This window comes from Jaculus jaculus, chromosome 2 (genome assembly GCF_020740685.1).
Source record: "Jaculus jaculus isolate mJacJac1 chromosome 2, mJacJac1.mat.Y.cur, whole genome shotgun sequence".
Taxonomy (NCBI): Eukaryota; Metazoa; Chordata; class Mammalia; order Rodentia; family Dipodidae; genus Jaculus; species Jaculus jaculus.
This window is the reverse complement of record NC_059103.1, coordinates 73298375-73308857: the sequence shown is the minus strand read 5'-3', so window position 1 is coordinate 73308857 and position 10483 is coordinate 73298375.

The following is a 10483-nucleotide window of genomic DNA, read 5'->3' as shown; positions in this document are numbered from 1 at the left end:
AAAGCATAGCAAAGCAGGAAGTTGTAATCGCATTGTCACATTTATGGGAAGGACATAGAGAGGAAGAACAGTAAAAGGGCAGGCTGTAACACTTCATGACCCAAACCCATTGATTCATTTCCTCCAGCAAGACTCCACTTCCTAAAGGTTCCACAACCTTCCTGAACAGCACCATTGACTGGAAATTAAGTATTCAAACACATGAGTGTATGGAAGACATTTTGCTTTCAAACTACCATAGAATGTGAAATTATAAAATCCAAGGATCTTGGAATAAATGACACAGGGATAAAGCAGAATAGACACGGCCAGGCTTCCTGGGCAGTACCTGTTTGCTCCTACCTGCCCTGTAAGGCCATATGGGATGACCATGATTTGTAGATGCCCTGGCTTCAAGGTCACGGGATCAATAGTCAGGGGTAGAACAGAAACATGCAAAGTTATAATGGGTGGCTGGCTTTCTGCTTCTAGTCTTCCATTGTTTGAAGTCTCTGCATGTCTGCTCAGTAGAAAAAGCTTCCAGGAGACTTAGTTTTGCCCAGAGCCAGGTCCAGGTTTCCTTAAGATCTATGAGAAGCAATTTCAAATCAGCAAGGATTTCTCTATCAGATTATCCACTCCAGTTCAGTTTGGAGTTTGTCCTAATAGTGCCTGTGACATTACCCTTACTTTCAGCCTGGGCTGATGAATCAGGGCTGTGTCTAGTTTTCCTCAAAACATCTACCAATGGTCATAATAATCCAAGTAATTATATATGTTTAGGATATGTTGTACAATTATTGGAATATATGTTCAGAATGGATTCTAGGCTTCTCTTCTGTTTTGAATTAATGTTTTGCTAGCAATGATAGACCATAGTAGTATCATTTATTTATTCATTTGTATTTACTTTCATTATTATTGTCTCATACTTCTAGGAGAAAGATTTCCCCTCTGAAGGACAGTGTCAGTAAATAGTTCAATAGTGTAATTTTAGATGTGCATAAAAAGCTTGAGCAATACAGCATTGCTATATGTCGTATTTAATCTTCATAATCAACTTGGCTGGATTTAGAATCATTGTGGAAGCACATCTGTGGATGTGTCCATGAGAGTATTTCTAGAGAAGTTTAACTGATCAGGGAAGACCCATTCTGAATGTGAGTGGTACCATTTCATAGACTGGGGTTCTGGACTGCATTGCATACAAAGGAGAAAGTAATTGAGCACCGTCTTTCCTCTCTCTCTGCTTCCCTAGTCTGGATGCAAAGTGGTCAGCCACCTCACAGTCAAGCCTCCACACCTTCCCTGCCATGAAGGACTGTATTCCCTCAGTCTAGGAGCCAGAATAACCCTTCCTTCCTTAAATTGCACCATATACTCCATATTCAGATTCCTGTTAGCTCCTTTAATGACACACTTGTTACAATTAGTACTGCCTTAGTTCAATTGGGGAAAGTACTTTAGGTTGTATAAAAACAATAAAAATTTATTTCTGACAAATCTCTTGTGTGGAAAATTCAAGATCAAGTCCCTGGCAATATCTAGCCATAGGTTTATTTTCCTAGTTTCTGATGGTACCTTTGAGTTCTGTCCTGACATAAACTTTGGCTTCTCAGATGAGGGCATGAACTTCATTTCCCAGGGTTCTGTATTCATGTCCTTGTCATGTATCAGAATCCCTACTTCTTATTTTTATTTATTTGATACAAAGATAGACAGAAAGAAAGAGGCAGATAGAAATAGAGTTAGTACGTATGGGTGGGCCACAGCTTTCTGCCACTTTAAATGAACTCCAGACATATGTGCCACTTTGTGCATCTGGCTTTACAAAGGTACTAGGGAATAGAACCTAGGATGTCTGGCTTTGCAAGCAAGTGCCTTTAACCACTGAGCCATCTCTCTATCCCTGAAGCCCCACTTCTGGTTTTTAAAATTAAGCCAATAGTTTATTCTACCCTACCATGTTCCACAAAGTGTATTATTAAATACACTTGTTAAAATTACAAAATTACAAAAGCTTACTAAAATTACAAAAATTACAAAAGCTTATTAACATTACAAAAATAATAAAGTAGTTAGGAATCCAGGATAAAAACATCATAGGCTTACAGTAAACTACTTAATAAATGTTTTCTGACTTCATTTGCTAATTGATTGTTGAAAAAACTGAGACAGACTATAATATAACATCCAGGTCAGCCATACAGTGATGAAAGGTCAAGAGAAGCTGCTTGAGACAATTGTTAATGGTCCCTTAAAAATACTAGAATAAATTAAAAATATGTTGCCAATTAACTCAAGTGGCCACACAAAATTATTCACATGTTTGTTAAAATATAAATTAGTTCTTTACCTTTTAGTCATATAGAAAAGCATTTCTTTTTGATGCTGACTCATTGTCTAAGATGGGGAGAATGATTTTTTTTTTATTAAGTAGAAAGTTGTATGGACACATCATATATTAGTACCATCATTTCCTTCCTCCCTGCCCCCATTCTACTGAGGCCTTTCTCAGTGAGGTTGTTGGTGTTCCCCCTAGGTTTTCAGGTTATGATATGTGAGAGCATCAGTCAGTCATTGTAGTGGGGACAGTGTGAAGTCCTACTTTTAATACCATCATATTGGGATCACATAAGTACCTACAACTTTGAATAAACCAGTGTTGTATGTTATTGTTAATGAAAATCAATGCATATTTCAGATTTTCTAGTTTTTTTTTCTCTTAATGCTACATTTCTGTTCTTGGGGACCATATTACATTCGTTTGACATGGGTCTGTGGACTATGACCATCTCTCTGATTTAGCTTTTTATAAAATTATCTTAAGAATTCTGAGAAGTATTGCTTAAGTCAGATATACTTCTTACCTATAGAAATATTTATGTTTATATAGGTAACAGACATATAGGTAAGTGTATATTCCTAGTTCATCACACACAAAAAAGCACATATCTTACTGCTTTACTGGATGAGAGGTCCAGAAGCTACATGCCAAACATGTTTACATGCTTTAGGAAGAGGCCAGGGTTCACTGAGACATGTGTAGGCAGTGTATTGTCTTCCTTAAAAGAACAAAGGAAATGGAGGCACTTACACAAAACCCTATAAAACACCCCAGCCAAGTGACCAAGATCAACAATCACAATGTCAAGCCATGTTCACAGAATGTACCCTTGATGTGCTGTGATTCAAATGGAGATACACTATATCCCAAAAACCATATCACCAGCCTTATGAGAAAACCACCCCTTCCCCCCACAGAGGACATTTTACAATCCCTGGCCAATACTTCTCAGAATTCTCAAGATCAATTCATGTAACAATTTCAGGGCACATGGCTTCAAGATTCCTTCTTACTGCTGAGAAAATTTGAGTACATCAGATTGGGAACTTCCATGGCACTGAAACATTTTGTTTCTTCGCTTGCTTTTCTTGTCTTTCTTTTGTTTTCTTTTGTGTGTGTTTTGAGTGTTGCAAGCCAGGTTGATAATTCTACTTCAGCCTCCACCATGTTGAGCTGACAGGGGAGCATTTTAAAGCCACAAGATAACTGTTACGTGCAGCCAAAGTTGTGAATACTAGTGTTGCAGTTTAGATATTTACTGGCCCCTGCAGGCCCAGGTCTTTTTTAATTGAATATGAACTTTACTGTACGAATATATTGCATATCAGTCATATTCCTATCAGATTATAATAATGTTCCTGCTCCCCTGTCCCCATTCTACTGAGGGCCCTCCTCAGTGGGGTTATCGATATTCACTGTGGGATCATGAATGCACCAGTCAGTCTCTGGGGCCAGAGGACAATGTTTTAGGATATTCCTTCCCACCTTGTGAATTCAACCATCTTCTGCAAAGTTCACTTAACCTTGATGGGTCTCCTTTGGTGTTTCACTCTCTTCCTCTTCTACTTTTCTGCTTTGATTAATTTTGAAGCTCTTCAGTGTCTTCCACCATTACCCTGGAGGAGGTTTCTCAGGCTAGCAGTGAGGGAAGCACTCATGTTTAAATTGCCACTTCCTCTGTAGTGTCTTCTGGGCCCTGGAAGATGGGATGCAGTTGACTTGTCTAGTGCTAGGCAGTTGGCTTTCTTCTCTTGTTCTACTGATGGATTGTGGTTCTCCTCAGTATTTGCCTCCATTTATAAAAAACAGATTCTCCAACTAAGAGTAACAGCAGCATGGATCAGAGGATACTCATAGTCATGTAAAAGACTTTTTGACTGACATGCCCCCCTTGTCTTATCCAAAGAATAATGGGAGATTCCCTCTATAGTCTCTGCCCTTCCTATGTATGGGATTCTGACTTTGTCTTTAGTACCAGATATGAATTCCCTCCCTCTGAGTGGGCATCATATCCAATCATAGAGTAATGACCGCCATAGCCTGTGTGTCATCATTTTGCAGGTGTATACATTTTGCTGGGGTGGTTGATTTTGTGGCTTGCTTGTTCACACTATTGATGGTGAGTATCACTCAGTAGATAGCATAGCACTTTTCAGCACTATGAGTCTAGTTAGCAGGGACCTATGTTCCTTCTGAGTTGCAGTGTGATCTCTTGTTATACTGTGATGGCAGCCTGTGTTGTATTCAGCAATAGGATCTTACCATTTATATCTAGTGGGTAACCAAGTGCTTTGGCAACCAGGCTCATATGTTAATAAGTACTTTGCCCCATCACTGTCAGAAGGTAGTGGCACCTACAAGAGATGGAGCATTGTGGGAGATATTAGGCCATTAGAGATGTGTCTCTGAAGGGGATAATGAGATACCCATCTATTCTACTTTCCTTTATTATTTTTTTCATTTTTGAGCCAAAAGATTAATGGCTTTGCTCCACTGTGCACTCCTGCCATGACACTGTCCAGGAAGCAAAGTGAGGGGCTCAGTGAATCACAGGCTGAAACTCCCAGGGCTGAACCAAGATGAACCTTTGCTCTTTAAGAATTGATTTGCTGTTATTGTAGTGGAAGACTAACACATTGGTATTTCCAAACTGTTTAGAATGTTGGTTTACTTCCCCACTGACAGGATGCTAGAACTAGTTCATTCTCAGTAAAAACACATTATATCTAAGGTGAGGCATCCATATGACATTATATTTAACCACTCTGAGATCACTGAGAGTAGGAATCCACTGATATATAGGACATCTAAACTTTTACAAGCTCCGTCTTTTCCAGCTGGAGTGAAATCTCCCACCTCTGTGGTGTGTTCATCTCCCAGCATCCAAGTGCTCTCCCTTTGTTTATTAGTTGCAGGTTCAGGTCAGCTGTTTGTGGGTGGGTACTTCTCTATTTCAGCAATTTTTTCCTCTAACACTGAATCCCTCTCACATTCATGTTTTTCTCCTTTCCATTTTGACACCCACTTTTGACTCTCTGTGTCCCATGCTGTATTTCTCTTTTCCTCTCATCCAGAGTGCTGGAGTTCCTGTGGGAGGTCTGCTCCTCACTGCTTCTCACTTCAACAGCCCCTCATTGCTGACTCAGCAATGATGTCTTGGTCCTGAACTTTGGCCTCTGCTTAGCTCAGTAGATCTCTTATCCCCTTTACATTCTATTATTTATATTAAAGATTTTTATTAGGTCTCAGAAAAGCCTTGGCCTAGTGCTAACTCTTATCAAGTAGAATTTTTCAGTACTCTAGCCAACAGCATGATTTCCTGAATTTTTATTACACAGTTGATTTTTTTAAAACCCTCATATACAGCTTTCATTCATTCATTTTTTTTTTCTCAACCAACCATGCCTCCTTCCTACCCCTTACTCATATCTGTCCAGGTCATTTAATACTAAATCTGTCAAATACAATGTGTGGAACTCATAGGCATGCTCTGGTCTCTGTATATAAAGCATGAGCAGTGAATGGTGGCCAGCAAAGCATGCTGTTGAAGGATCCTCAACCCTGTGGTGACCTCTACGTACTGCAGCTCATGCTTTGCCACTTGGCTCTTCCACAGTTTTCTCACAGGGTTTTCCTTAAAACATTTTTATAAGGAGACTTCCACTCATGATGGCATCCACCTAGCTATGCCTCACCTTGTTGAGAAGGCAAGACTGTTGGGGGTTTTAGGGGTTTGGAGCTCCTAGTAGACCTCCAGAGGGAGGGTACAGAGGAGCAAACTTGGGATCTGCTGATTCCCACACTCTTGGGTAGCCTACCAGTCTTCCAATCCCCTCAAACTGCTGTTCCAGCCACAGGTCCAGCCACCTTCCCAGCAGCCCTGCCAGTGGGTTCCTCCTGCACTATGCCATCCCAGCAATTGACCACCATGAGCAGAGCAGGTCCTCCTGGACTTCCTGCAGTCTACTGGGACCCATGTCAGCAGGCTAGCATTCCCCCTCCCTCCTTAAGTTTTCCCACCACCAGGGACCTTGACTCATGACCTCCTACCCACCTCCTTGCTGTATGTGTGCCAGGTACTCTTGAACTTCCTGCAGGCTACTGTGACCCAGGTCAGCAGACTAGCCTTCACCCCTTCCTCCCTTGGTTTCCCTCCCCTTCCCGCCACCTGGGCTGCTCATCCCCCTACCCCCATATCACCTGACCCACAGATGTCCCATATCCCTGCCCCAATAACCAAACTCAGAGGAGGCACAAAAAACTACAATGTCAAGAAAATGGCAAACCACACAAACCACCACAATATGGCAGGGATTAAATCAAACCTCACAGTTATTACCCTAAACATTAATGGCCTTAATTCACCCATCAAGAGACATAAGGTAACAGGGTGGTTCAGAAAATTAGACCCCTCAATCTTCAAGAAACCTACCGCACCACTAAAGAGAGACACTTCTTCAGGGTGAAAGGGTGGAAAAAGATATTCCAAGAAAATGGAAATAAGAAACAAGCAGGCATAGCTATACTAATATCAGATGAAACAGACTTCAAACCAAAAGTGATCACAAAAGACAAAGAAGGCCACTTCTTACTTATCAATAGAATAGTCCAACAAAAGGATATCAATCTTTATGCACCAAACACAGGTGCTCCACAATTTATAAAACAAAACCTACTTGACAACAAAACAGAAATAACCACCAACAACATCATAGTTAGGGACTTCAGTACTCCACTATCAGCAATGGATAGATCATCCAAATAGAATATTAACAGGGAAGTAAGAGAGCTCAACAAAACCATATATTAATTAGACCTAATGCACATCTGCAGAACACTCTGCCCCAAATCCACAGACTACATATGCTTCTCAGCAGCCCATGGAACCATCTCTAAAATAGATCATATAATGGGCCATAAAGCCTGCCTCCATATATTAGGAAGATCAACATAATTTCCTGCATGATATAAAATCACAATGCTGTATTGATAGAAATTAACAATAAAATATGTGCCAGGAATCCCATAAGATCCTGGAAATTGAACAACACACTTTTAAACAATAAATGGGTAGTAGATGAAATTAAAAAAATGAAATTGCAAAATTTCTAAAATTCAATGAAAATGACAACACATTGTACCAAAACTTATGAGACACAATGAAGGCCATCCTTTGGGGACAATTCATAGCAGTAATTGCCTTCATAACAAAGACAGAGAGATCCCAAATCAATAACATAATTACCCACATAAAGGTAATGGAAAAACAAGTAGAATCCAACCCAGAAAGCTCTAAATGGAAAGAAATAATTAAGATCAGGGCAGAAATTAATGAATTGGAAACTAAGAAAACAATTATGAAAATTGATGAAACAAAGAACTTGTTCTTTGAAAAATAAGCAAGATTGATAAACCCATGGTCAATTTGATCAAACAAAAAAAAAAGAGATATGCTTGAATTAACCAAATTAGAAATGAAAAAGGAGAGATCACAATAGATGTAAGTGAAATTGGGAGAATCAACAGGACTTATTTCAAAAAACCTCCACTCCACAAAACTGGACAATATGGAGGAAATGGATGAATTCCTGGACACCTATCACTTACCAAAGCTAAACTCAGAGCAGATTAACCTCCTAAACAAATTTATCACATCCATTGAGATTGAAAAGGTAATCAAACCCCCCCCCCCAAAGAAGATTCCAGGACCAGATGGCTTAGCTGAATTCTATCAAACCTTCATGGAAGAACTTAAACCAATTTTTCTCAAACTGTGCTATACAATCAGAGAACAGAGAAAGCTCCCCACCCTCTTCTATGAAGCTAGTATCACCCTAATACCAAAACCAAGCAGAGATGCCACAAGAAAAGAAAACTATAGGCCCACTTTCCTGATGAACTTAGATGCAAAGATCCTGAACAAAATCCTTTCAAAGTGAATTCAACAACACATCAAAAGCATTATCCACCTGTATTAAGTAGGCTTTATCCCAGGAACACAGGGTTGGTTCAACATATGGAAATCTGTCAATGTAATACAGCACATAAATAAGCTTAAACACAAAAGCTACATGATAATTTCGATAGATGCAGAAAAGGCCTTTGACAAAATACAACATCACCTGATGATCAAAACATTGGAGAGAATAGGCATGGATGGTTTATATCTCAACATAATAAATGCTATATAAAAAGCTCCTAATGACCACATAATACTTAATGGGGGGAGACTGAAGGAATTCCCATTGAGATCAGGAACAAGACAGGGGTGTCCACTCTCAGCTCTTCTCTGCAACATAGTACTGGAGGTCCTAGTTCAAGCAATAAGACAATAATACTGGCATAAAACAGGATTATAGACCAGTGGAACAGAATCAAGGACCTGGACATTGGGTGAAGTCACTATAGTTAGTTGATATTTGACAAAGGCCCTTATCAATGTAGACTGGAAAAACTACAGCATCTTCAACAAATGGTGCTGGCCAAACTGGATAATCATGCAGGAAAATGAAACTAGATCCACATATCTCACCATTTCACAAAAATCAAGTCCAAATGGATCAAAGATCTCAATATAAGACTGGAAACTCAGCTACTACTGGGCGAAAAAAAAAGGAGGAACTTTCCATGATATGGGAATGGGAAAATACTTCTTGAACAAAACCCTAGCAGCTCAGGAAATTAAACAATCACTCAACCATTGGGATCTCATGAAGTTGAAAATTTTTTTTCACAGACAAATATATAATAAACATAGCCAATAGATTACTTACAGGATGGGAGAAAATTTTTGCTGACTATACAACTGACAGGGGCCTAATTTCTATAATCTACAAAGAACTCAAAAACCTAAATAATAAAAAATCAAATAACACACTCACAAAATGGGTCAGAGAACTGAACAGGGAGTTCTCAGAGGAAGAAATACAAATGGAAAACACACACTTAAGAAAATATTCAACATCCCTAATCATCAGGGAAATGTAAATTAAAACAACTCTGAGATTCCACCTTACTCCAGTAAGGTAGCAAACATTAACAAACAAATGCTGGTGAGGATGTGGAGAAATATGAACTCTCATTCACTGTTGGTGGGAAATGTATAGAAACCAATATGAAGACTCCTAACAAGGTTGACTACAGAGTTACCAACAGACCCAGTTATCCCTGGGACACAATGACACAATGAAATTTGAAGAAAAATGGTAGAACTTGCAACAGATCATTCTCAGTGACCTTACCCAATGACAAAAAGAAAATTGTTGCATGGTCTCACTTGTCTGTGCTTCCTAATATGGATCTGCCTGAGATTCTGACATATGTAAGAGGCATCTAGAGGACTGGACAATAGGGAGGGTGGGCAGGAGGGGAGGGTAAGGGCTTGGGGGGCACAAAATTGGAACCAAATGGAACTGGTACCATAAAATCCTATATCCTGAAAGACAGACTGAAAGGTTGAACCTTCATCACATCCTTGGAGGAAACACCTTAATCAAAAGGCCCTGGAGAGGGTATGATAAAAACTAGCCTTAATCTTCTCCTGTTTCTTTCTCTCCCTCTCTTTTATATTACCTATCTTTTTCTTCCTTCTTTTCCCCTTGGTACTGGCTTGTAACTCCCATACCAGGGTGTGGTTAACATTCACAATGAGCTGTTGATCAGAGAGAATTACAAGGTTTCCCAAAAGAATACCGACTACTGTCAGAGCACTTGATTTTCCACCAAAGGTTAATGGTAAGATCCTACTGCCAATGACACCATTGCTGTTGGTGTGGAACATGAAGAGACCTGGCTAGAATCTGGAAGAGAGTCAGTCCCCAGACAGCTTGTCTAGTGCCAGAAGGTGCTACATGAACAACTGGGGGAAAATCGCCAACATCTGTCCAAGCAACTTGTGGCCTAAGCTACTCAGCAGCAAACAACCTGACATGATGATCACCCAAGTGCAATAGTGGCACACAGCCATGGTGGCTAACTAACTGCTCTTGAACTGGCAAATGGATCCATTCAGTGAAATGGAGCTCATAGCTGAAATTGGGAAACAATTTAGAATCATATCCAAAAAATGAGTTTGCTTTCCAATATCAAGCTCCCACCAATCTTGGGCTACAATAGGGCCTATGCCTATTAACTCTCTCTAAAATAATGGTTATCCCA